Here is a 22,778-nt window from a genome sequence, read left to right on the forward strand (position 1 = left end):
CAGAAATATAACTGGAAATGTGATTAACAGCTCATCTAGCACGTTTGGCGATAAAGGCGAGTGTGTTCTTCCTAAGAATTTGGACTCCTTAGTAAGAGGAAAAAGTGAATAATGGGATAAATGACCTCACAGATATTAGATATTAACAGACGATATACTTAGTTTCACCCTGCAACTCGGTCATTACTGTTGAATGCGGATTCGGTCTTACTTTGGGACGCTTCTTCTCGGCTTACTGAAACTCTAAGCGGTCGCTCTTCCGTCGGTGACGTAGACCAGAAGGGATCTTCCTTGCCGTGGCCCGAGGGAACCGTTAGCGCCGATCTGCGGTAGTTTCGTAGCGGGCGTCCGTCTTTGCCGTAATCCGTCTTAGTTTAACAGCTGTCTTCTTCTTGAGTTCCGCCTTGGGTGACTTAGGTATAAGCGTTAGTCAATATGCCAAATCTTGCGGCCGCTGGTTGAGTTAGCATTGATCAAAAAGAAAAGCTAAAAATGCAAAAATTAAGAATCTAACGTCGAACGAACTATTCTAATGAAAGGAGTAAAAATTGGGAACTAAGAAAAGTACAAAACTTGAAGAGGGTAAGAGCAAAGGCGAAGGCCGGATGGCCAGCGCCTGGTGGCATGAGCGGGGAGGCAAGAGCCGGGAGGCCAGAGCCCGGGAGGCAAGAAGCGCCTGGACGCAAGAAGCGCTCCGGGTGTCTGTAACACGCAGCTTTTATGCTGACCGAGGGGGCGTGTCCATGAGGGACCCGTTCGAGTTACAGTCCGAAATCTTTGTGATTTAAACTGTTAAACAAAACGAAATGCAATCCTATGACTAGAACGTTTGAACACCATCTCGCCGTTGTGGTCAAAGTTGGCACATTGCATATAGTTCTCACACAGAATGATAGGTCAACACAAATGAAACATGAACTGTAAACATTTCTCTGTACAAATCATTTTTGGTAGAGTTGAAAGGAACTTTGATCCAAAACATACAATGCAAACCTATCAAGCTAGCCCAAACAAGTTTGGTAACTTAGTAAGCATTTTGTCCTTGGTGATGCGGGCAGATTATTGAGCAAACATATTTTCGTCTGACTGCATGAGTGCAGTAGTTAAGTCCATTACAATGACATTGTTAATTTTTAGCATTTTTGGTAACTCCTCTGTTCTTCGTCGTAGAACAACGGGAAGTTCGCCAGTATGCTTATATTTCCTCAATGATTATTATGGATGGTTTTAAACTAATATTGAACACATATCTCATCCTTTTCTTGGATTGGTCAAAATGTGAACATGTTTTCCTGCAGAGTTCATGTGACCTCTCTCTGCATGCCAGCAGACCAGGTCATTAGTTTATGACTCCCAGAGGGGAGGAAGGGGTCTTCAACATGACTTAGGAGCAAATGGTGAGGAAGAGATAAGGGGCCCTAGTTTCGTAGACCAGGCGCAGTCAGCTTTCAGCGCACCTGCGCCGCGCCAACGGGGTGTGTCCGCCTGAACTTTGCAAGTTTCGTGCACCGCGCAGGCTCGCGCAGGCACACCTCCCGTCTCGCCCACCGGCGCAAGTGGGAAAGAGGGAGGAGAAGAAGGCGTGAGTGGGAGACGAGGAGGAGACGAGGCGTGGACTGGGATTAATACAGCCGATTCAGATCTTCACCAATCAAATGAGCTCGTCTCCTCTCCTTTAATGCGTTAGGGGAGGTTCAGTGCAAGTTCCTTCATTTGACAACCCGATGACAGAAGCAGCGCCGCCGCTCCCACCACGCTCATCATGCGCTGTGCGTGCGTATCATAATAATAACAATGCCCATATTATAAAAAACAGGAGAGAGAGATGGAGATGTTTTGGTCCGAGAGGCTGAGTTTCCGTTACGCGTGCCATCCGCCTTTGATCTGACGTCAGATGTGACGGGACAATCTATATAGATATAAATTCACGTGTTGATTCAATTCGTTGCATTAAATAGTGTTTGTTGTGATTATTTATTGCATTTAAATGTGCCTGGAACTGTGGAAACCTGCCTGTGAGGTCTCGGTGACGTGTGCGCACTGCGCGCTGTCAGCCAAACTTCCACTCCGCCAGCTGTGATTCGCATTGAATGAATGGACTTTATTTACGCCTTGCGCCGAAAGTAGACCAGGTTGGAGCTGGCGAGTTTTCAGCGCAGTCTCGGCGAGGCTTTTTGCCACGAAACTTCCGCTACGCCAAGCTGAATCTGTGACGCCTCCCACTGCTGCGCTGCCACACCCATCTTGGCACAGGCGATCCACCAAACTGCCAAACTGACGGTGCGCAAGGCTGCGCGTGTCGAAACTTGCATTGCGCCGGCTCCGCCACCCTGCGCCGCCCTGCGCTGCGCCACGAAACTAGGGCCCAAGGTGTTATTCTTTATACTTCAATCGAGGCTCTCTGTCAAACAAAGGTGTTAATCAGTTTCCAGATGTGTTTAGGTGCCTCAAAGTCTGGTGACTCTGAAGGTCTGGTCCTCCTCGTTCAGGGGTGCGAGGAGAACTTGTAGATGCTCTGATTTAAGGGTTCGTAAATCCTCTAACCGAGCCATAAAGCGGACACACATTTCCTCCAGGTCGGTCCAGTGACCTGAAGGAGAATGTTTACTCATCTGCTGCGAGGGGACCTTTGTCTGTATATCTTTTAAAGGTGAATAGTTCATCTTTCGTTCGTTGAGAAGTCACATCCGAGAATCGTGGGGCTGTGGCCCCTACAATATTATGAAAAAGAATTTCATAATATTCAATTTTATAACAAACATAACAATCAATTTTAGGCATGTCTATCACAAAACCGGGTCAGGGCGCACAGCAGTAGACATAATGGTGGCGAGAACCCGGTGCCTGCACGAGCCGGCCGGGCCATTCATCATCATCATCATCACCGTCTTCATCATCTGCGCTCCACAGCTGCACCGGATTCCCCGTCAAACACCAGAACGGCGGGACGCCGCTCAGACCAGCTGCAGCTCCAACTCTGGTTCCAGCTCGGGCAAAGTTGCGCGTTTCTCCACGACACGGACAACAGGCTGCAGAGGCGCGAGACCAGGCACGAGCTGCTGTATTTTTAAAAAATATTTTTTCAGGCATACCGTTGCGCACGTTTGAGTCTTTGTGAGCGTTCAACGTGTCTGTGAGACAGTTATAATCCTAATGTGTTACTGATTCTGGCTTCAGATAAATCCTTTCTACTTAACTCTTGACAAGCCTTCACTTGTTTTCAGTAAACAAGTGTAATTTAGCATGACAACAGGCTGTTGCTGGATCTCTAACAAAGCAGTAATCGCTTCGATGAGTGTTGGTATGAACGTAGGCGCTGCTGAATGCATCAAGTGTCTTCCTGTCCTCTTCTGCCGGCTGTGGGTGGACGACAGCGCTGCTAATTAATGCAGCCATCAACACTGAGTGTGTGAAATGATTAACCAAATCCCCAAAATATGCAGCCTGGTCAGGGGGATAATGTTCATTGAAAGTGTTGCCTTAAATTAGTACTTCATAATTTGTGTCCTCACATTACAAAATCATTGATTACATTTCAAATTCGTGCACTCCTGAATTTTTATTACTCATTGGACAATAGGTGTGTGTAATGCAGCAGCGAGGTTATGATCCCTAGCTGGGTTCCCACGAAGAAGCTTACACCTGTGTTTGTTGGATCATGCCTTCAAGGTAGCTCTTTACCTTATTTTGGTAAACAATTGTACAGTAGTCAATAGTGAGAGACAAATAGTTAAATTAACCCTTGTATGGTATTCGGGGCAAATTGACCAAATTCAAATTTTTAAAGGAGGAAAAATTAAGTAAATTTTTTTGTACCTGAAAGTCAATGGTCTTAGCTAATTTTCTGTGATAAACATGTACAAAAAATATATATATATTTAGCACACATGCTACTATACCCCACACATTTTTTATATGGTCTTCGGGTCAATTTGACCAAAATACACAGACACACACAGAAACATGCCCACACACACATGCATACACAGACACACACACACACACACACCTGCCAACACACACACTGTTTTCATTGTCTCACTTCATTTTTTCCAAGACAAGCATGATTTATGACACCCAAGTCTTGAGTATCGTGTATATTTAACATGTATTTATTTATTTATTTGTTTATTTCGGGCATGTCTGTTAAATCATCATCACACATCTTTGTTCACATAGTAAAATACACATGGCCGAAAGGGAAAGCGGGAGAAGCCAAGGCTTATCTGGTCCCGCCCCCATTACCCACAGGAGAAAATCGTCATCATAATCTTTTCTTATCATTGCATTTTTCACTTGACATAACTTTTCCTTTTTCTTGTGACATTTAACATAACATGTGACAGCAGTAGGTGGTACAGAGAGCTGAAGTCCAGTGCATACAGATTACATGTGTGTCTGCACACGTGAACATCAATTATGACTTATATCAAAATTACGAATTACGCTTCCATTGTTAATTGTGTTCTAGTAGAGACTGATTGCAATTATTAAACATTTATATGTATGTATGTATACGTAGTGTGGTGTTGGTTTGTATGTAATCTAACTAGCTTCACGTGTGTGCATTGTAGTTGTGAGCTAATGTAGTTTGATGGTTGTTATCAGATTTATCTCGTCTTTGAATGGACGTTTGATGTAGCAATGTAGCTTACATGTGTGTTGAGAACGTAAACAGTTCCCCACAGGTGCAACATGGATTGATAGATTGTCTCTAGTCTCCTTTACACCGGTGACTACAGCTGGATTCAGACATGGCTCAGACCTCTGTTATCTCATTTATTTTTATTTAACCTTTATTTAACCAGGTTTGTCCTGTTGAGATTAAAAACCCCTTTTTCAAGGGAGACCTGACCAAAACAGTCAGCAGCAAATACACATTTACAAACATACAAATTGAGACAAGATGATTTACATTAAAAGAACAATCAGCAAAGAAACTTTCTGTGAGCCAGTTATGGAACCTATTCAGGTAAAAACATTTACATATTACGGAATCTGCTTCTAAGTATTTAACTCTTGATTTGAAAGCTCCTTCGGAGTATTCTGCAATACATTCCAGGCCGATTTTTTTTTAAAAAGTCCTGGGAGTCCAGTATTTTTCCGACTGATAAAAATAAAAAACACATAGGTGGCAGCCGTCCAAGAAATGCCTTATATATAAGGGTGTATCAATGTGTGAGGGCCATCCTACCTGGGAGTACAACTCACAATGATGAGTCAGAGGCTTACAGTTGGTTGATGAACCATAGAGCTGCATGGTAAGGTGTGTCCATCGCATGAAGACATTGAGCAGAGGCATGCATGTACAACAGATCACCAAAATCTAACATGGGGATTAAAGTTGCTGCAACCAGATGCTTTTTTGCATTAAAAGAAAAGCACAACCTGTTTTCAAAATAAAAACCCAATTTTAGCCCCAGCCTTTTCACAGGGTGTAGTATATGTGGTTTGCATGTAAGGGAGTCATCAATCCAAATACCAAGGTATTTGTAAGATTTAACAAGCTCTATTTCCTTTCCATCCAGGGTGACCACTATGGGTACATTTTGTGTCTGATACTTTGAGTTGGTGAACATCATCATTTTGGTCGTATCTGTATTTAAAACATGCGTCACCTCATGCAGCGTATTTTGTAAAATATAAAATGCATTTTGCAAATATTCAATGGCCTGAGCAAGAGATGCAGCAAAGCAGTATACAACTGTGTTATCAGCATAAAAATGGAATTCAGCATTTGTCTCATGATCCAGATCGTTCACATAAATAGTAAATAAAAGTGGACCTAATACAGAACCCTGCGGCACCCCCTTATGAATAGATACATTATCAGAGCATAGCCCATCATATTTAACAAACTGTGTCTGATTGCTAAGATAGTTAGAAAACCAAGCAGTTGCTTCTTTTGACAGTCCGGAGCTCAAAAGTCTGCGTTTTAAAACATCATGGTCAACTGAAAATTTGTAAAAATATTTAAACGGGGAAACAATTTTCTAATCCCACACATAACATTTTTTATTTAAGTTTTTCCATTTTAGCTTTCCCACTTTGAGTTTAATGTTTGGTTTCCCCTGTATTACTTCTATGATGATTTTCAATTTTCAAAAAATTAAGCTTTCACCTTGAGCATTTCCATTTAAGATTTTGGATTTTAAATCTATCTTTTTTCATCGTCAATCATGATACAATCAATGATTTTACATTTGGAGCTACAACTGTTTTGATGCATGCTGAAACACGTTAATCGCCCTCTACGAACAGTAGCAAGCGACCATTGCATGAAGTCATTTATCGAAGCTTAATTCATCGATCGACACGCAACGTTGCACGTAAGAAGTTCCACCTTAATAATCTTCGTAAAACGCTAAGAGACAAGTTTATCGGGAAACCGATCCCATGTGCTTCCCTCACCGCTACCCTTCCTCCATTGATATAATCATAGTGATCAAAGGTGTAGTCATAAAGTGTAAACACTACTGCTGTGTTAGCCATAGGATAGTTATGTACATTAATCACAATTCCTCGCCATTTATCTACACTGGCATGTATCCAGGTCCATCTTAACTAGGCTTAGGCCTAGTTCTTGTTTGTATTAAATGTTGTTTGTGTTTATATGCAAATGAAGCATTGTCTAATGTTATTTTTGTTGACTTTACGAGAAATCAATCAGAAAGTAGAAAAATAAATGATTTATTTCCGCAATCTGAAAGAAGACATGCTATGGAATAGAATTGTAGTGTTTTTTTCTTTTTTCTGTACCGTCTTGTCTTAATATATCCACAGCTTGTTTATGACTATACATCAGTTGATATCTTTACACCCACTTGGTCTTCCCACGCTGTCTTTGTTGTTTACAACACTGATCGGCACATTAAATGATTCCATCATGACACACATACTTCAGTATGTTATGAGAAACAGGCATTCTTCCCCAGTGATGGTAGTTTTCCCTCCAGCAGCAGTATCATCTGGTGAGCCTATGGTGGTCTACTACCCCCCCAACAAATCCCCCCGGTCTTCATCGATTTCCTCCCTGCCGAACAGACCCCCCCTTATACGGCGAGTGCTCGCCGCAGACAGCTGAGGCCAGCTCGTAGCCTGTGGCGATCAGACACACGGAGCAGACAATGACTCGCCTCAAAGCAGCAGCAGATGTCCAAGTGATTGCTGCAGACGCTGTCTTTCATGAGACAGCTCTGCTCACAGCAGTTTTCACTGATTGGATGAAAAATATGTATAGAAAAGACGAGGAGTGATCTGCTCGGAGTTCAAGTGGGAGTTTGCACAATATGTTATATTGTAGATGAGAGTATTTTTGTACCAAACAAGAGCTGAGTTATCAAAGAAAGACTTTGAGATTAAACTGCTGCTCAGAGCTGCGATGAACTGATCTCTATTTTTAGCAGAATAATATTCATGGATTCAGCTTTTTTGCATAATTACCGATATTATTACATCGATATCTCTTCGGACTTAATTAAGCTGGCATAAAAAAAAAAACAAGCCTGATGGTTTTCCTGAATGGAAAGTTTTTTGTGGTGATTAATGTGTGTTGACATTCCTAGTCACTGTACAACTTAAAAAGCATCTCACAGACGTCAAAAAGAATATGTGAGCTAATTAGGAAATAACTATTCACATTGTATGTCTTATTAAAGGATATATTTTTAGTCGATTTCCCCTGCTCAACTGTAGTTAGGTGTTACCATAAAACACATAAAAAAAGTAGAAGAGGAGATGAAGCTGATCTCTGACCTTTTAGAACTGACCTTTCTGGATCGTAATCTTTGGCTTCTTTACTCTTCAGGAAAATGTCTCTTCCTCTAACAGCTGCTTTTCATCAGAGAAACACCCATAAAATTCAACTGCAAAAGTTAGAACAATGTGTTGGATCTGTGATGAGGCCAGTTAGTTTCAATGATACAAAGCTCACTTCAATTTACCTTCAATGACAGATTTCTGCATGGAAATGTAATTAACTTTAAGACATGCACATAAAGGTGTTCTACATCATCAAACCTGAAGATTAATTTGAAATGCAACTCAGCAGAAGTGTCAGTTGTTGGAGTCATGAATCTGTCATTTTTACGACAGTTGATCAAAAATCCCTCCAAAATACAACATTAAGACACCAAAACATTGAGGAACAGTCCTGCTGTGATTAAGTTACTGAAACTTTTGACATTTGGAGATTTCTGCAAGAATTGCATCTTTTTGGCAAGCTGCTCGGAAAAATCTTTAATGACAGTGTACGTAGTGCTGTCCATCCTCTGAATGAGTTGAGAGGTCAAGGAACATGTGGTTTTCCCTTGCTAAAATGTAGTCTAACTTTGAAGTATTATCCACCCCCTTCCTGACCAGCAAACAAAATGGATTCATTAGGTTTTCAAGTTTCATATGATACCAGTATCTTCACTCTTGCTACAACACTGACGTAACGAAAACAGTAGTGACCGGGATCCTGCAGATCTCTGAAGGTTCAAATTGACTGACTAAGCCATTGCAATTCCAACATCCTATAGAGTTGTTCAGACTTGTATGACCAGTCGTGACCTTGTTATTTTGTTTAAAACAGTGAGGTTTTAGTGAAGGCGCATGTATTTGGGAAGTAGCCAGCATACGGCTGGATAAAGAGACTTGGATTACAATGAACTGATCAGTGTTGGGCAAGTTACTTCAAAAGCGTAATGCATTATTTATTACTTGTTACTGTAATTTCAAAGTAATTAGTTACATTACAATATTACTGTCTTTATATTGTAAGGCATTACACTACTTTTACATTACTTTTGCATTACTTTTCGCCAAAATAAAAGGAAATATGGATTTTTTGTTCTCAATAGATCTTGTGTTCAATGCAGCTCATTACACAGCAGGATGTGATGTTTTTCACTTCAAAATAAAAGAACGAAAAACGGAAAATGACTCGTATCCCGTTAGTCGTTTTAAAAACGGAAAACGAGAAACGGAAAACGACTTGTTAACTGATATTAGATATTGTGTTCATGAATGGGATTCGGGGATGAAATAACAGTGCCATTTTTCATTCCAGATTTGCCGTACGTCTTTTTTAATGACCCGGAAGGCGCTGTGTTATGCTGCAAAATTACCTGAAAGCCTACCTGAGACATTTAGGGGAGCTCTAAAACACTGTTCGTTAACGCTCTGACAGCGTCTGACGCTCGCGTTTTGAAGTAAACCTACTGTTTTAAACTCGCACCAAAAGCGTTATGACGCGGACATAAAAGCGATCCAAAACCGACGGGGAGAATCGGAGCCTCCGCCGCCCCTCAGCTGTTGATCCATGGTGTGACTGCCGGGGTCGGGTGCGCTCTGACCGACCGGGAGCCGCTCCATGAGTCGGTGTCCAGCTCATGGAGCCTGCTAACAACAGCTCTTAATTAACATAGTGTAGAGTCACACGGACCGGCTTTCACACTTTTCCAAAAGTGGAGCGTATGCCCATCTTGCGATCGCGAATGTAGAGTCAATTGATTTCGGGTTTAAAATGCATTGTAACGCGTGTTACTGACATTTGTACCGAGTAAAATATTCATCCATCCATCCATTTTCTACCGCTTTATCCTGTATTCAGGGTCACGGGGGGGCTGGAGCCGATCCCAGCTGTCATTGGGCGAAGGCAGGGTACACCCTGGACAGGTCGCCAGTCTATCGCAGGCCCAACATATAGAGACAGACAACCATTCACACTCACATTCACACCTACGGGCAATTTAGAGTCACCAATTAACCTATCCCCATCCTGCATGTCTTTGGACTGTGGGAGGAAGCCGGAGAACCCGGAGAGAACCCACGCTTACACGGGGAGAACATGCAAACTCCACACAGAAGGAACCCGGGCCGACCCGGGGATCGAACCCGGGACCCTCTTGCTGTGAGGCGAGAGTGCTACCCACTACACCACCGTGCAGCCCCGAGTAAAATATTACCAGTTTTTTTTTTGTAATGCCTTACATTACCGCGTTACGGCAAAACATAATGCATTACAGTAATGCATTACTTTTGTAACGCGTTACTCCCAACACTGGAACTGATGTATAGTATGCTAGGAGGTTTTGACATTGTTTTGCTGTTAACGCCTGTCACATTGAATTCTTCTAGCCATCAGATTCTGTGATGTTGGTGGACCATCTTTTCAAATCCACAAGAATTACAAAGAGACTTTACTTGTCTGTCCACGCAGGCATAAATAGTCTTCCATTACACACAGAATACATTCACAAAAAAATTTGTGTTTAGAACAAAATCATTATAAATAGGCTCAAGCATTTACACTCTCCCTCTGCTCATCTGGAAATGGTTTCAACGAACCATTGTCTATCGAAATGTTTTCCACTAACACATTATAGTTAAAAAATATATATATATATTAAAAAAAAACGTTACGTTAATAAGTCAAAATTTCAGGCGCCGTCTTCCTCGACAGTCACTGAAAAATTACTAAATAATAAACTAAATAAATCCACTGGACGCTCCAAACCTGGCGGTGGTAAAATTTAGAAACATAACGTTAATTAATCCAAGCTTTCGGTGTTGTCTCCCCGGTGTTTCCTGCGCTGGAGGAGGCTGCTGCTGCCGCGACGTCAGTGCAGACGAATTGTGGTGCTCAACGGTCACAACTCGAAAAAAATAGGCGCAACTTTTAAATATTTTCTCTTTACCTGGTCAAATTAAAGTGACATAAGGTTACGTACGCATCAACTATAGACTGTATAAAATATAAAAGACATCATTTCAAATTAAGAATGAATATTTCAGCTCTGACTAATGATTATCCTTCAAACTTCAAATATGAATGTCACTTTATTTTCCCGAGATTCTCAGCTGTAAGCAGTAAATAACTGTGGAAAGAAACATTTGACCATTGGGATGCTTGAGCAAGCGTCATGACTCCCAGAATGCTTTGCTTTCACAGAAATACACTGTACAATCGTAATACAGTCGTTCACTGTTAGAATTTCACTGTAAATTTACAGGGAAGTCTTACAGTGTATGTTCATTATAGAGAAGAAAGTTTCGAAACAAGCTGGTCGGTCCAGATTGAAATGGCTTGAATTCAAGCAGTTCAATTCTATTCAATTCGAGTTATCTCAGGACACTTTGCACATTCTCACATATCTCAGACTAGAACACGGTCATGATTTTCAGAGTCAATACATTTTCAAAACGGCAGCCCACAATCATCCAATCAGGTGCCTAGTGACACACCCATCAAGCATACAACCTGTCCAGGTTAATCCGCCTGATCTTCTGTCTTACCTCAGGCCGAAGTATGGAGTCCTACTGATCCATCCTGTCATTTTAGTAATTTAGAGGTGAACAATATGAGATTGGGAGCATTTTTATTGTGTTTCATCACCAAAACATAGCGACGGCTGAGCCTTAACTTGCCCAGAGAAAGAAAAAGAGTGAGCAAAACACACATTTGCTATTTTACAATTACTATTATCTGCTAAAACAGCAGAATGCCCATTGTATGAGGCAGAATGGAGACAACAGAAGGACAGTCTCGTAAAACCACGTGTCCGATCCAAGAAACACACTCAGCATCTTCAGATTAAAACGAAGTGATTGCAGCCCCACCGAGGTTATTTGAACCTTTATTACTTTTCCCCACGTGAATCTCTTGTCAGAGCTGGTTAGCTTCCACTCCCACCTACATCGTTGCTGGAGGATTTGAATAATTCATGATATATGCGTTATTTATGTATTCGTTTATTCATGAAGGCACGGATTTGTATGTGCCGTGTCACTGCTGGAGAGGTAAATGAAGGCATCCGTTGCGGCCGAGAAGCTTTTATTCATTTATTTTTCAGTGTCATGAAATTGGATTTCGTTTGAGTCGTAGTTTCACAAAGAGACCATGACCGATGTGTGTTGTATGGCGGACAGAGGGAGGCTTGTTCTGCCTTTGTCTTCCTCCCTGACTGACTGAATGTCACCCTCAATTCGTCACTTCACTGGAAAAAAAGTAAAAAGTCTGGAAAAGCCACAGAGCCTCAGGCCAGGGCTTCCCTCAGCCACCATCACTAATCACATTTACTGCCTAGTTCTCTGACAGCGGCCAGAACGAGACAGAGATTAATCTGGGAAAAAAATGAGGGAGTGGACGGGTCGAGGGATGAAGTCAGCAACTCAGATAAGAGAGCGGATCAACAGCGGATGTAGTGATCTGAGAGAAAATCCAGTACAACTGCTGGAAAACAGTTTAACACCATTCATTCTCTAACTCTTGCTGCCGACCACAATACTCTTCAGTTAAGTTGTGAGCTGCAAAAAAAAAAAAAAAAAAATGCATCATCAAATCTCAGTCTGCCTCAATTTATATTAAAAATACTTCCAAACGATACAAATGCTCATCACAAATATCTCTGTTGTAACAAGTCACTTTAACAAGTGTTAAAAACTCCAAAACAGCATGTTCCAGACAAACTTCTTCTTCCTACTTCTCTGGATAATCCTCAGATTTAAAGGGATAGTTCAGAATTTTGGACATAAGACCTATTTTCCAAGTGAGCCGGTGTGTTTCGAGACGTCTGGAGACGTTTTCAAGAAATTTCATTCAGTTCTTCTAGTTGCCGAGTTCGCTTATGCTATGGCTAGCGCAAGTCAACGGTTCTTAGCTAGACAGGCATTAAAAACAGTCTTGCCCACTCCACAGTGCACCCGAGGCAAATCCATTAAAACACCAGACTGTCGACGTACATATCTGTGTTGATGGAATAATATTTGAAACAAAACTAACCTCGCATCGCATGAATCATCAATTTTTTGAGGAACTAGATTCTCAGCAGCAGCGGAATTTACTTTGCTCCGTCGGACTCAAAACTCTAAGACGCGCAGCCCGAAATACTGCCCGTAAATAGGCAATCGAACCGGTCCAAACTGTCGGCACTTATACCCCCAAGGCTGTCTGAAAAGCCCTCGGAGCTCACTCAAACACCGGGCAGCCCACGGCCACGCAAACCCACAATTACGCACCGCGAACCTGGTCCATCCGGAGAACCGTAAACCCTTGGACGCGTTGCGGGTATTCCCTCCGGTAAATAGACACATGAACATTGCCGAATATTCGGGCCTCGTGCCCTCAGAGCTGGGTGAAAAGCCCTTGGTCCTCACTCAAACACCGGGCAGCCCACGGCCACGCAAATCCACACACTCTCCATCGGACGTAAAACTCTAAGACGCGCTGCTCGCAATACAGCCGGTAAACACGCGGCTCAACACCGCCGAACTCTCAGCACTTGTGCCCCCAAGGCTGTCTGAAAAGCCCTTGGAGCTCACTCAAACACCGGGCAGCTCACGGCCGCGCGAAGCCACAATTACGCACTGCGAAGCCGGACCTCTGCTCCGTCCATAGACCCGTAAACCCTAGGACACGTTCCGGGGAATCCCTCCGGTAAATAGACACAAAAACACCGCCGAACTCTCGGCCCTTATGCCCCCAGACCTGGGTGAAAAGCCCTTGGACCTGTAATGGGAATTTTGGATGTTTGTACTTTATAATCAGAATATTTGTCAGGCCAGACGTCGATTCGCATCTCCTCATCTGACTGTTATGTTATGACGAAAATGAATGCCTGTTTGTAGATGATATGAACATGAGTGCCACATTGACATAAGATAATTTCAGGACTATGACGCCTGTGTTCTGTAAATCTTGACCTTGCCTGTACATCTTGTCTTTGTAAGATAGGACATGATCCGTCCTTTGTCCATGGTTCCTCCTCCTTAAAAGGGAGATTGTTGTTGGACTCAGGGTCGTTCCTGCTGATTCTGGACCTTTGCATCAGAAGGCAGGGGTGATCAGTACTTTCTTCTGCAGATGAGAATACTTAGTGGAATAAACCTCGGAGAAAAAGCGAACCTGGTTGTTGATCTTTATTGGGCAGATTCATTTTTCCACAACAATCGCAGACCAACACCGGGCAGCGGGCGGCTCCGCGAATCCACACATGCGGACTCTCCGTCGGACTCAAAACTCTAAGACGCGCCACCCGAAATACTTCCCGTAAATAGGCAATCGAACCGGGACGAATTGTCGGGACTCATGCCCTCAGACCTGGGACCTCAGACCGCTCGTTCACGTTCTGCCCTTTGAGCATCACTCTTGCACAATTCTTCCTCTGTATATTCAGGCTCGTACAGGTACGGTTGGGTTTGGGTGTGTTGGGGTTGTAGCAGGAGCATATTTGGTTATCAACAGTTAATTATTAATGTCAATATGATTATCGATATTAATGATTATATTTAATATATTATCATGATATCATCATGAATAAACGGGGCACCACCCTGGGATCAGGGAAAAGATAACCTAAAACTGTATTCAGTCTCAATATAAAGGTTTTATACTCACATGCCAATCATTGTGATCATTGGCATAGAAGCATAAAAACAATCTAACAATTAAAAAGGCGTGAAATTCAAGCACTAGCCTTCAAAAACCTGCTGTTATCCAGTGACATATACACAACAAGCACAAGAGACCGCTAGTTATAATATAATAAGATTTATTAAAATCAGTAATAATGATCACAATCAATAACACTGCAATTAACAAAGCCTTATTACCTAACTACCTAACACACAAAACTAAGCTAAACAGAAGGAGAGACGTGCGTGTGTGTGTGCGTGTGTGTCGAGAGAGAGAGAGAGGGAGAGGGAGAGGTGGCTATGTGCGGCCACCAGATGGAGCTATTCCTCACAGCGTTCAGGGGCGGAGCCACTGACGTCCGATGGGGTACCGAGAGAGGGAGAGAGAGAGCTATGGCCGGGCGCGACCACCAGATGTAGCTATGTCCTCAGCGTCCGCCGGGAACAGCTGGCGTAGGACACGTGTGTGCGGTGTGTGTGTGGGTTAGCGGGACACAGACAAAGAGAGAGAGAATGCGCGAGCGATATTCTGAGGCTCAGAAGGCGCGCCGCTATCACACGGGCGCGCGTGAATGAACTGGCGTTTATTCCGCGAGACCGGTCTTTTAACTGATAGGGCTTTCTGAGCTCGCGAATATGGCGGAGGTTAGTCGAAAACACTGTTACAGAAATCAACCCAGCGGCGTGGGTACACGATCAGCATTCAAATACAGCAGCACATGAACAAACGGACTCGGCGGTCCGCGATCAGAACTTAAAACACGTTAGCAAGAATTACAAGCATGTCCTACACTATCACTTATGTCTCTGCCCAGACTGATAGCCTCTTACTGGTGTCGTTGCGTAAGCTGCGAGTCCGTCCTGGCGATGACGGCGTTCCGTAACGTGGCGGTAGTTCGTGGGCCCGGCGTCAGCGGGGGACGTGATGAGTCGGCTTCGTCCAGACGAGAGCGGAGCGGGTTTCCTCTCGTTGATCAAACTCAAATAAAGAAAACAGTTGGTGTTTCCTCCTTCCACGAGCGGCGATATAATCGTGGCTTGGCGATTTAGTCAGCTTACTTCAGACAGCGTCTGGTAGCTGGAAGGCAGGAAGGCAGGAACGCAGGAACGCTGCAGGAGGGGTCGCCTCCCGTTGCAACGTGGTGTTGCGTCGGTTGTAGGAAGAGACGCCAGAGTAAGAGTAAGAGAGCGTTCTCCAGGCGGCTTCGGTTTATAAAGCTCACGGCTGCTGCCGGGGACCCCCTGGGGTACCTGCAGTTGTCAGCCAATAGGGCACCAGTTGTGTGACGTCACATTTCTCACCTGGGTGAGATGTGAAACTAAAATGGTGGTGTAGTTTTTAATCCACTTTGTCCCTTTGTTCTGGCCGCATGTGTAGGCTTTGTAGGCCGCATTGTGTAGTCCTAACGGTTAGGTCCCCAACAGGTGGAAAAAAACTCCTCATCAGAGTCTTCAAAAGTTTCAGTATATTCTCCAAAAGTGTCCATTTCTGTGAGATTGAAGAAACTAGCACTGCAGGCTACTCTGCGTCTGTAGCAATGACAGCAGGTAAACAAACTATTATAAAACCGGTAACTTATAAGTGATAGGTGCTCCGCCGCTGCCATAGCCTACTAGGAAGTATGACACGCTGCTGCTGCTGCTGCTGAGGCATAAATCCTTAAAAATGCAAGGTTGGTTTTATTTCAAACATTCTATCAACACATATGTACATCGATAGTCTGCCGTTACAATGGATTTGCCTCGGGTGCACTGTGGAGTGGGCAAGACTGTTTTTAATGCCTGTCTAGCTAAGAACGATTGACTTGCGCTAGCCATAGCATAAGCGAACTCGGCAACTAGAAGAACTGAATGAAATTTCTTGAAAACGTCTCCAGACGTCTCGAACACACCGGCTCACTTGGAAAATAGGTCTTGTGTCCAAAATTCTGAACTATCCCTTTAACACTTTTCATTTCTACTTCTATCAAAGGAGCTGTGTATTGCTCACTATGTGCGTGCAAGGTGATGCAACACTGAAGACTGTCTTTGAAGATCTGAAGAATGAAGGAACTCTAAAAGCACAAGTCAAGAGTAAAATACAGCACAAGAAATTCATAGTTAATGTCCTGAAATTACACTTGAACTACAAATTTAAATTCCAGCTGTTCCTCTCTTTTCCCCCAACCTCTGACACCCACATCGCAACTCGCATCACGGACTGTCTAGCAGACATCTCCGTCTGGACAACTGCACATCACCTCAAGCTTAACCTGAATAAAACCGAACTCCTCTTCATCCCGGGGAAAGACTGCCCTCGCATGGACCTGTCGATTACTGTCATGACAGTATTGCCGTCGTCAACTGCGAGGAACCTGGGTGTAATCCTCGATGACCAACTATCCTGCACACGCAACATCACTGCTGTGGCCCGATCCTGCAGATTAGCCCTCTACAATATCCGCAGGATCCAGGCTTTCCTCACGAAGGACGCAATGCAACTCCTGGTCCAAGCACTGGTCATCTCCCACCTTGACTACTGCAACTCTCTCCTGGCTGGACTCCCAGCCTCGGCGACTAAACCATTGCAGCGTATCCAGAACTCTGCAGTATGCCTTGTCTTCAATCTACCCAAATTCTCCCATGTGACCCCCCTTTTCCGTGACCTCCACTGGCTCCCTGTTGCAGCACGCATCCAATTCAAGACGATGAAACATCAATGGAACGGCACCTGCCTACCTTCAAACACTGGTCAAACCACACGCCCCGAAGCGAGCACTTCGCTCCTCTACTTCAGCTGGCCAGCTGGTACCACCATCGCTGAAATCAAACAAATGTCGCTCAGCAAAGTCCAGACTCTTCTCTGTTCTGGCGCCTCAGAGGTGGAACGAACTCCTGACCAATGTCAGGACAGCAGAGTCATTTGCCATCTTCTGAAAAAGGCTCAAGACTCACCTGTTCAGACTTCACCTCGACTCTGCATAGCATGACTCACTTCCACCCCCCAGCCCCCCCAAAAAAATAAAAATGCACTTCTATTTTCTTACCTGTAGCACTTTGATCATAGCACTGTTGTTCTTAAGGTATCCTTTCTGAAAAAGTATTACTTTACTCAGATGAGGACCTACACTTTTTTCTATTTTTTCGCTCTTACTTTATCGGCGATGATATGTTGTTTCTTTCTTCCGTCAAATATACTTATTGTAAGTCACTTCGGACAAAAGCATCTGCTAAATGCCCTCAATTTACAGTTTTTTTCAGTCGCTAACAAGCGTTTGTCCAACCAGTTGTCACATTTTCAAAACTCTAAACACAATTAGCACAGCATCGGTCTTTTTTGGCCATACCATTCACACATTTCATGTCATTTTCACACAATATGCAGTCAGTGAACACATTTCCACAATGCTTACATTTGCTTAACAGACAAGCTATACCTCCCAACAAAATTATGGATTGTTTTTGTATTACTTCCAAGGGCCCTAGTTTCGTAGACCAGGCGCAGTCAGCTCTCAGCGCACCTGCGCCACGCTGACGGGGTGTGTCTGCCTGGACTTTGCAAGTTTCGTGCACCCCGCAGGCTCGCGCAGGCACACCTCCCGCCTCGCCCACCCGCGCAAGTGGGAAAGAGGGAGGAGAAGAAGGCGTGAGTGGGAGACGAGGAGGAGACGAGGCGTGGACTGGGATTAATACAGCCGATTCAGATCTTCACCAATCAAATGAGCTCCTCTCCTCACCTTTAATGCGTTAGGGGAGATTCAGTGCAAGTTCCGTCACTTGACAACCCGATGACAGAAGCAGCGCCGCCGCTCCAACCACGCGCTGTGCGCGCGTATCATAATAATAACAATGCCGATATTAAAAAAAACAGGAGAGAGAGAGGGAGATGTTTTGGTCCGAGAGGCTGAGTTTCCGTTACGCGTGCCATCCGCCTTTGATCTGACGTCAGATGTGACGGGACGATCTATATAGATATAAATGCACGTGTTGATTCAATTAGTTGCATTAAATAGTGTTTGTTGTGATTATTTATTGCATTTAAATGTGCCTGGAACTGTGGAAACCTGCCTGTGAGGTCTCTGTGACGTGTACGCACTGCGCGCCGTCAGCCAAACTTCCACTCCGCCAGCTGTGATTCGCCTTGAATGAATGGACTTTATTTACACCTTGCGCCGAGAGTAGACTAGGTTGGAGCTGGCGAGCTTTCGGCGAAGTCTCGGCGAGGCTTTTTGCCACGAAACTTCCGCTACGCCAAGCTGAATCTGTGACGCCTCCCCCTGCTGCGCCGCCACACCCATCTTGGCGCAGGTGATCCACCAAACTGCCAAACTGACCGTGTGCAAGGCTGCGCTGGTCGAAACTTGCATTACGCCGGCTCCGCCACCCTGCGCTGCGCCATGAAACTAGGGCCCCAAATGTTAACACACAACATCCCACAATAACAAAAACAATATTCCAAACCTTAGATAAGGTATAAAAACCTCTGCTTCTGCAATGATATCAGTTCAAAAACAATATTTCTCAGCTGATAATAAACATTTTGTCATGATCTGTGTTTTTGTCATGTTCTGTGTTTTCCTGGTTTTGATTTCCTGTTTTATTTTGTAATTTTTGATTTCCTGTCTCGTACTTCCTGGTCCTTGTTGTTTCCGCTGTCTTGACTCCCCCACCCTCTCGTGTTGATTACCATGCCTGCCCTAATGTGTTTCACCTGTTCCTCGTCAGCTCCCTGCCTCTCTGTGTTGTTGGGGTTGTAGCAGGGGCAGATTTGGTTATCAACAGTTAACTATCAATATCAATGTGATTATCGGTATTAATAATTATATTTAATCTATCATCATGATATAATCATGAATAAACGGGGCACCACCCTGGGATCAGGGAAAAGATAACCTAAAACTGTATTCAGTCTCAATATGGAGGTTTTATACTCACATGCATAGGAGTACAAAACCAATCGAACAATTAAAAAGGCGTGAAATTCAAGCACTAGCCTTCACAACCTGCTGTTATCCAGTGACATATACACAACAAGCACAAGAGACCGCTAGTTATAATATAATAAGATTTATTAAAATCAGTAATAATGATCACAATCAATAACACTGCAATTAACAAAGCCTTATTACCTAACTACCTAACACACAAAGGGAGAGACACACGTGGAGTGTGTGTGTGCGTATGTGTGTGCGTGCGTGCGTGTGCGTGCATGTGCGTGTGCGTGCGTGCGTGCGTGTCGCGAGAGAGAGAGAGAGAGAGAGAGAGAGGTGGCTATGGGCGGCCACCAGATGGAGCTATTCCTCGCAGCGTTCAGGGGCGGAGCCACTGAGGTTCGATGGGGTAGCGAGAGAGAGAGAGAGGTGGAGCTATTCCTCGCAGCGTTCAGGGGCGGAGCCACTGAGGTCTGACGGAGTAGCGAGAGAGAGAGAGAGAGAGAGAGAGAGCCGTATGTAGCCACCAGATGTAGCTATGTCCCTAGCGGCCGCCGGGAACAGCTGGCTTAGGACACGTGTGTATGTGTGTGTGTGTTAGCGGGTCACAAACAAAGAGAGAGAGAATGCGCGAGCGATATTCGGAGGGACAGAAAACGTGCTGCTATCACACGGGCTCGCGTGAATGAACTGGAATTTATTCCGCGAGACCGGTCTTTTAACTGATAGTAGAGGCTTTCTGAGCTCGCGAATATGGCGGAGGTTAGTCGAAAACACTGTTACAGAAATCACCCCAGCTGTGTGGGTAACCAATCAACATTCACATACAGCAGCACATAAACAACGGACTCGGCGATCCGCGATCAGAACTTAAAACACATTAACAAGAATTACAAGCATGTCCTACACTATCGAATCTCTGCTTCTGCCCAGACAAATAGCCTCTTACTTTTGTCGATGTGAGATGCGTCGATGTGAGGTTTCCGTCCCGTGCGTTGATGGCGTTTCTTTACGCCGGCAGCGGACGGTAGTTTGTGGGGCGCTGGTTCAGCGCCGGATCCAATTAGTTGAAGAAAACAGTTAGTATTTCTTCCTTCTGCAGGAACAATCGCGGGGCTCGGCGATGTAGTCAGCTGATTTCAGACAAAGACGGGTCGAGTTATCCGTTCTGCTGGCAGCTGGGACGAAGAAAGTTTCTTCTTACCGCGGGGAACGGGAGTGTCGCGCTGTCGCGGTGGTCTCCTCGGGATCCAAAATGATAAACAAAAGAAAAATAAAACGAGTAGAGAAAAGAGGGATAAACAGTCTGTTGCTCGTCCAGCGAGTTTGGGGAAAAGACTGCGGCCTAGGACAAAGGAAAAACGCTGCAGACGTTATATTCACCTCCTGGTGTAACGTGAGTTACTTTGGAGAGAGAACGTTTTTCTGATGGCCGCGGGATTTATAGCTTACGGCTGGACCGGGGGACCCCCTGGAGTCCCATGCAGTTCGCAGCCAATGGCGCGCCAGCGGTGTGACGTCAGATCCCGTGACCAGGTGGAGGTGACACTAAAATGGTGGTTGTAGTTTTTTTATCTCCTTTGTCCCATTGTCCTGGCCGCATGTGTAGGCTTCTGTAGGCCGCATTGTGTAGTCCTTCTAGTGAGGTCCCAACAGTCCCCCTTTTGGTCTGAAGGTTGAGGTGTGGGACGCAACCTTCGGAGCAACATAAGGGCCGAACCGTCCATGTATTCCTTGAAACACGTGGAAGTCCAAACAGTCTGTATATTCCATGGAAAAGAGGTTAAACAGTTCATTCAGGTTAAAGTCCATAACTTGATGGAGGCATTGTCTGGACAGAGATTGAGGCAACGTCTGGGCAGAGATTGAGGCAAAGTCTGGGCAGAGACTTCTAACTATCTAACCTATATTAAACATCACTAAGGCACAATTTATACAAACATCAGCATTATCATTTCATTCGGGAAATTTCAAACAGGACCCATTCCTATTATGAAAAACAGAACGAAGACGGAAGGAAAGCGAGGAAAAGGAAAAGGGGTTAGTGGTTGCTAGGCTTACTCCGGGTGGAGGCTGGAGTGTAAGTCTGTGGGATGTGTGTGGTATCTCTCCAGAACCTAACATTTAGTATGGCTTTAGCCTATGCGTATCCTGTTTCCCTATGATAGATAGATTGAGGATGAATCTTATGCCCAGGTTCCTGGGGTCTACTGAGATCGGGATTGCATTGCCAAGACTATAAACCAAACGCATTTATGAAGGTTGCACCACAGTTGTAATAGCGGATTGGAGGATTTTCGTGACCAGGCATCTAAGGCATGTAAGGTGTTATTAAACAGGCTGGAGTGTAAGTTGACAGTGGCTACGATTCCCTGAGGGGGTGTTGCCTAAGTTCTGCAGTTGTTGTCACTGTGAGAAGGGTTTGATGTTTAGGTGTTAGTGCATGCGGTTACCCTGCTGTGGCCATGGTGAGTCTTCTCCTGGGTGAGAGGGAGACTGCCTCCCCCTTTCGGGTGCGGCAACTGCGATCTCTAAGAGGTGTGACAGGTTTGTAGGGCTTGCTCTGATTCGCATGAACCCACTTGTGTGTGGCTGGGTGCCTTGGTTGTGAGACCCTGATGCGGTAAGCCACTGGTGATAGCTTACCGACGATCTCGAAGATTCGACTCCTCATGAGGATGTCGTCCACATAGATGAGGTTACCGCGTGCAGCCGCGTCACTCATCGCCTTGTGGAGGAAAATGTTGAACTCGGCGGGGGAGTTCAAATACCCAAAAGGGCAGCGATTCCAGGTATACTGGCGGTTCCCAAAGGAGAAGGCAAGCTTGTACTGGTCGGTTGGATCAACTTTCATTGTCCAGAAACCATTAGCGATGTCTACCGTTGAGAAGAAGCGGGCTCCCTTGACTTTAGCTAGCTCCTGATCCAGGTGAATCATGGGCCAGCGGGAGAGAGGAACCTGTTTGTTCAGTGGCCGGTAGTCGATGGTGAGACGCCATTTCCCAGTGGGTTTCAAGACCGGCCAGATTGGGGAATTATATGTTGAGTTGCACTCCCGGATGATTTGCTTCTCCAGCAATTTGTCCAGGATGTCTCGGATAGACTCGTATGCGGCTAACGGGATCCTGTACTGGCGTACGAAGGTCGGTGGCGCATTCGGATCAGTGGGGATGCGGACCGTGTGAAGTTGGGTCTCCCCACAGTCCTGCGAGTCTCGGGAGAAGATCGGCTGGAAGTCGTGGAACAACTTCCGTAGCGCGTCTCTCTGGTCCTCGGTAGTGAGGGCATCTACTTTGGCAAGCTGTTGGTTTATCTCAGATTCAAAGCCCGAATAGGGTTCCTCAGGTGGTTGGTGTGTCTCACCTGAGGTCGCTTCGGTCGATTGAGTCGTTAATGCGTAGACGACCAGATCTCCCCCTTTCCCCAATGCTGTGCCACAAATGGCTTCACCGTGAAGGGTTTCACGACGGG

This window comes from Eutrigla gurnardus (genome assembly GCF_963514095.1).
Source record: "Eutrigla gurnardus genome assembly, chromosome: 5".
Lineage (NCBI taxonomy): Eukaryota > Metazoa > Chordata > Actinopteri > Perciformes > Triglidae > Eutrigla > Eutrigla gurnardus.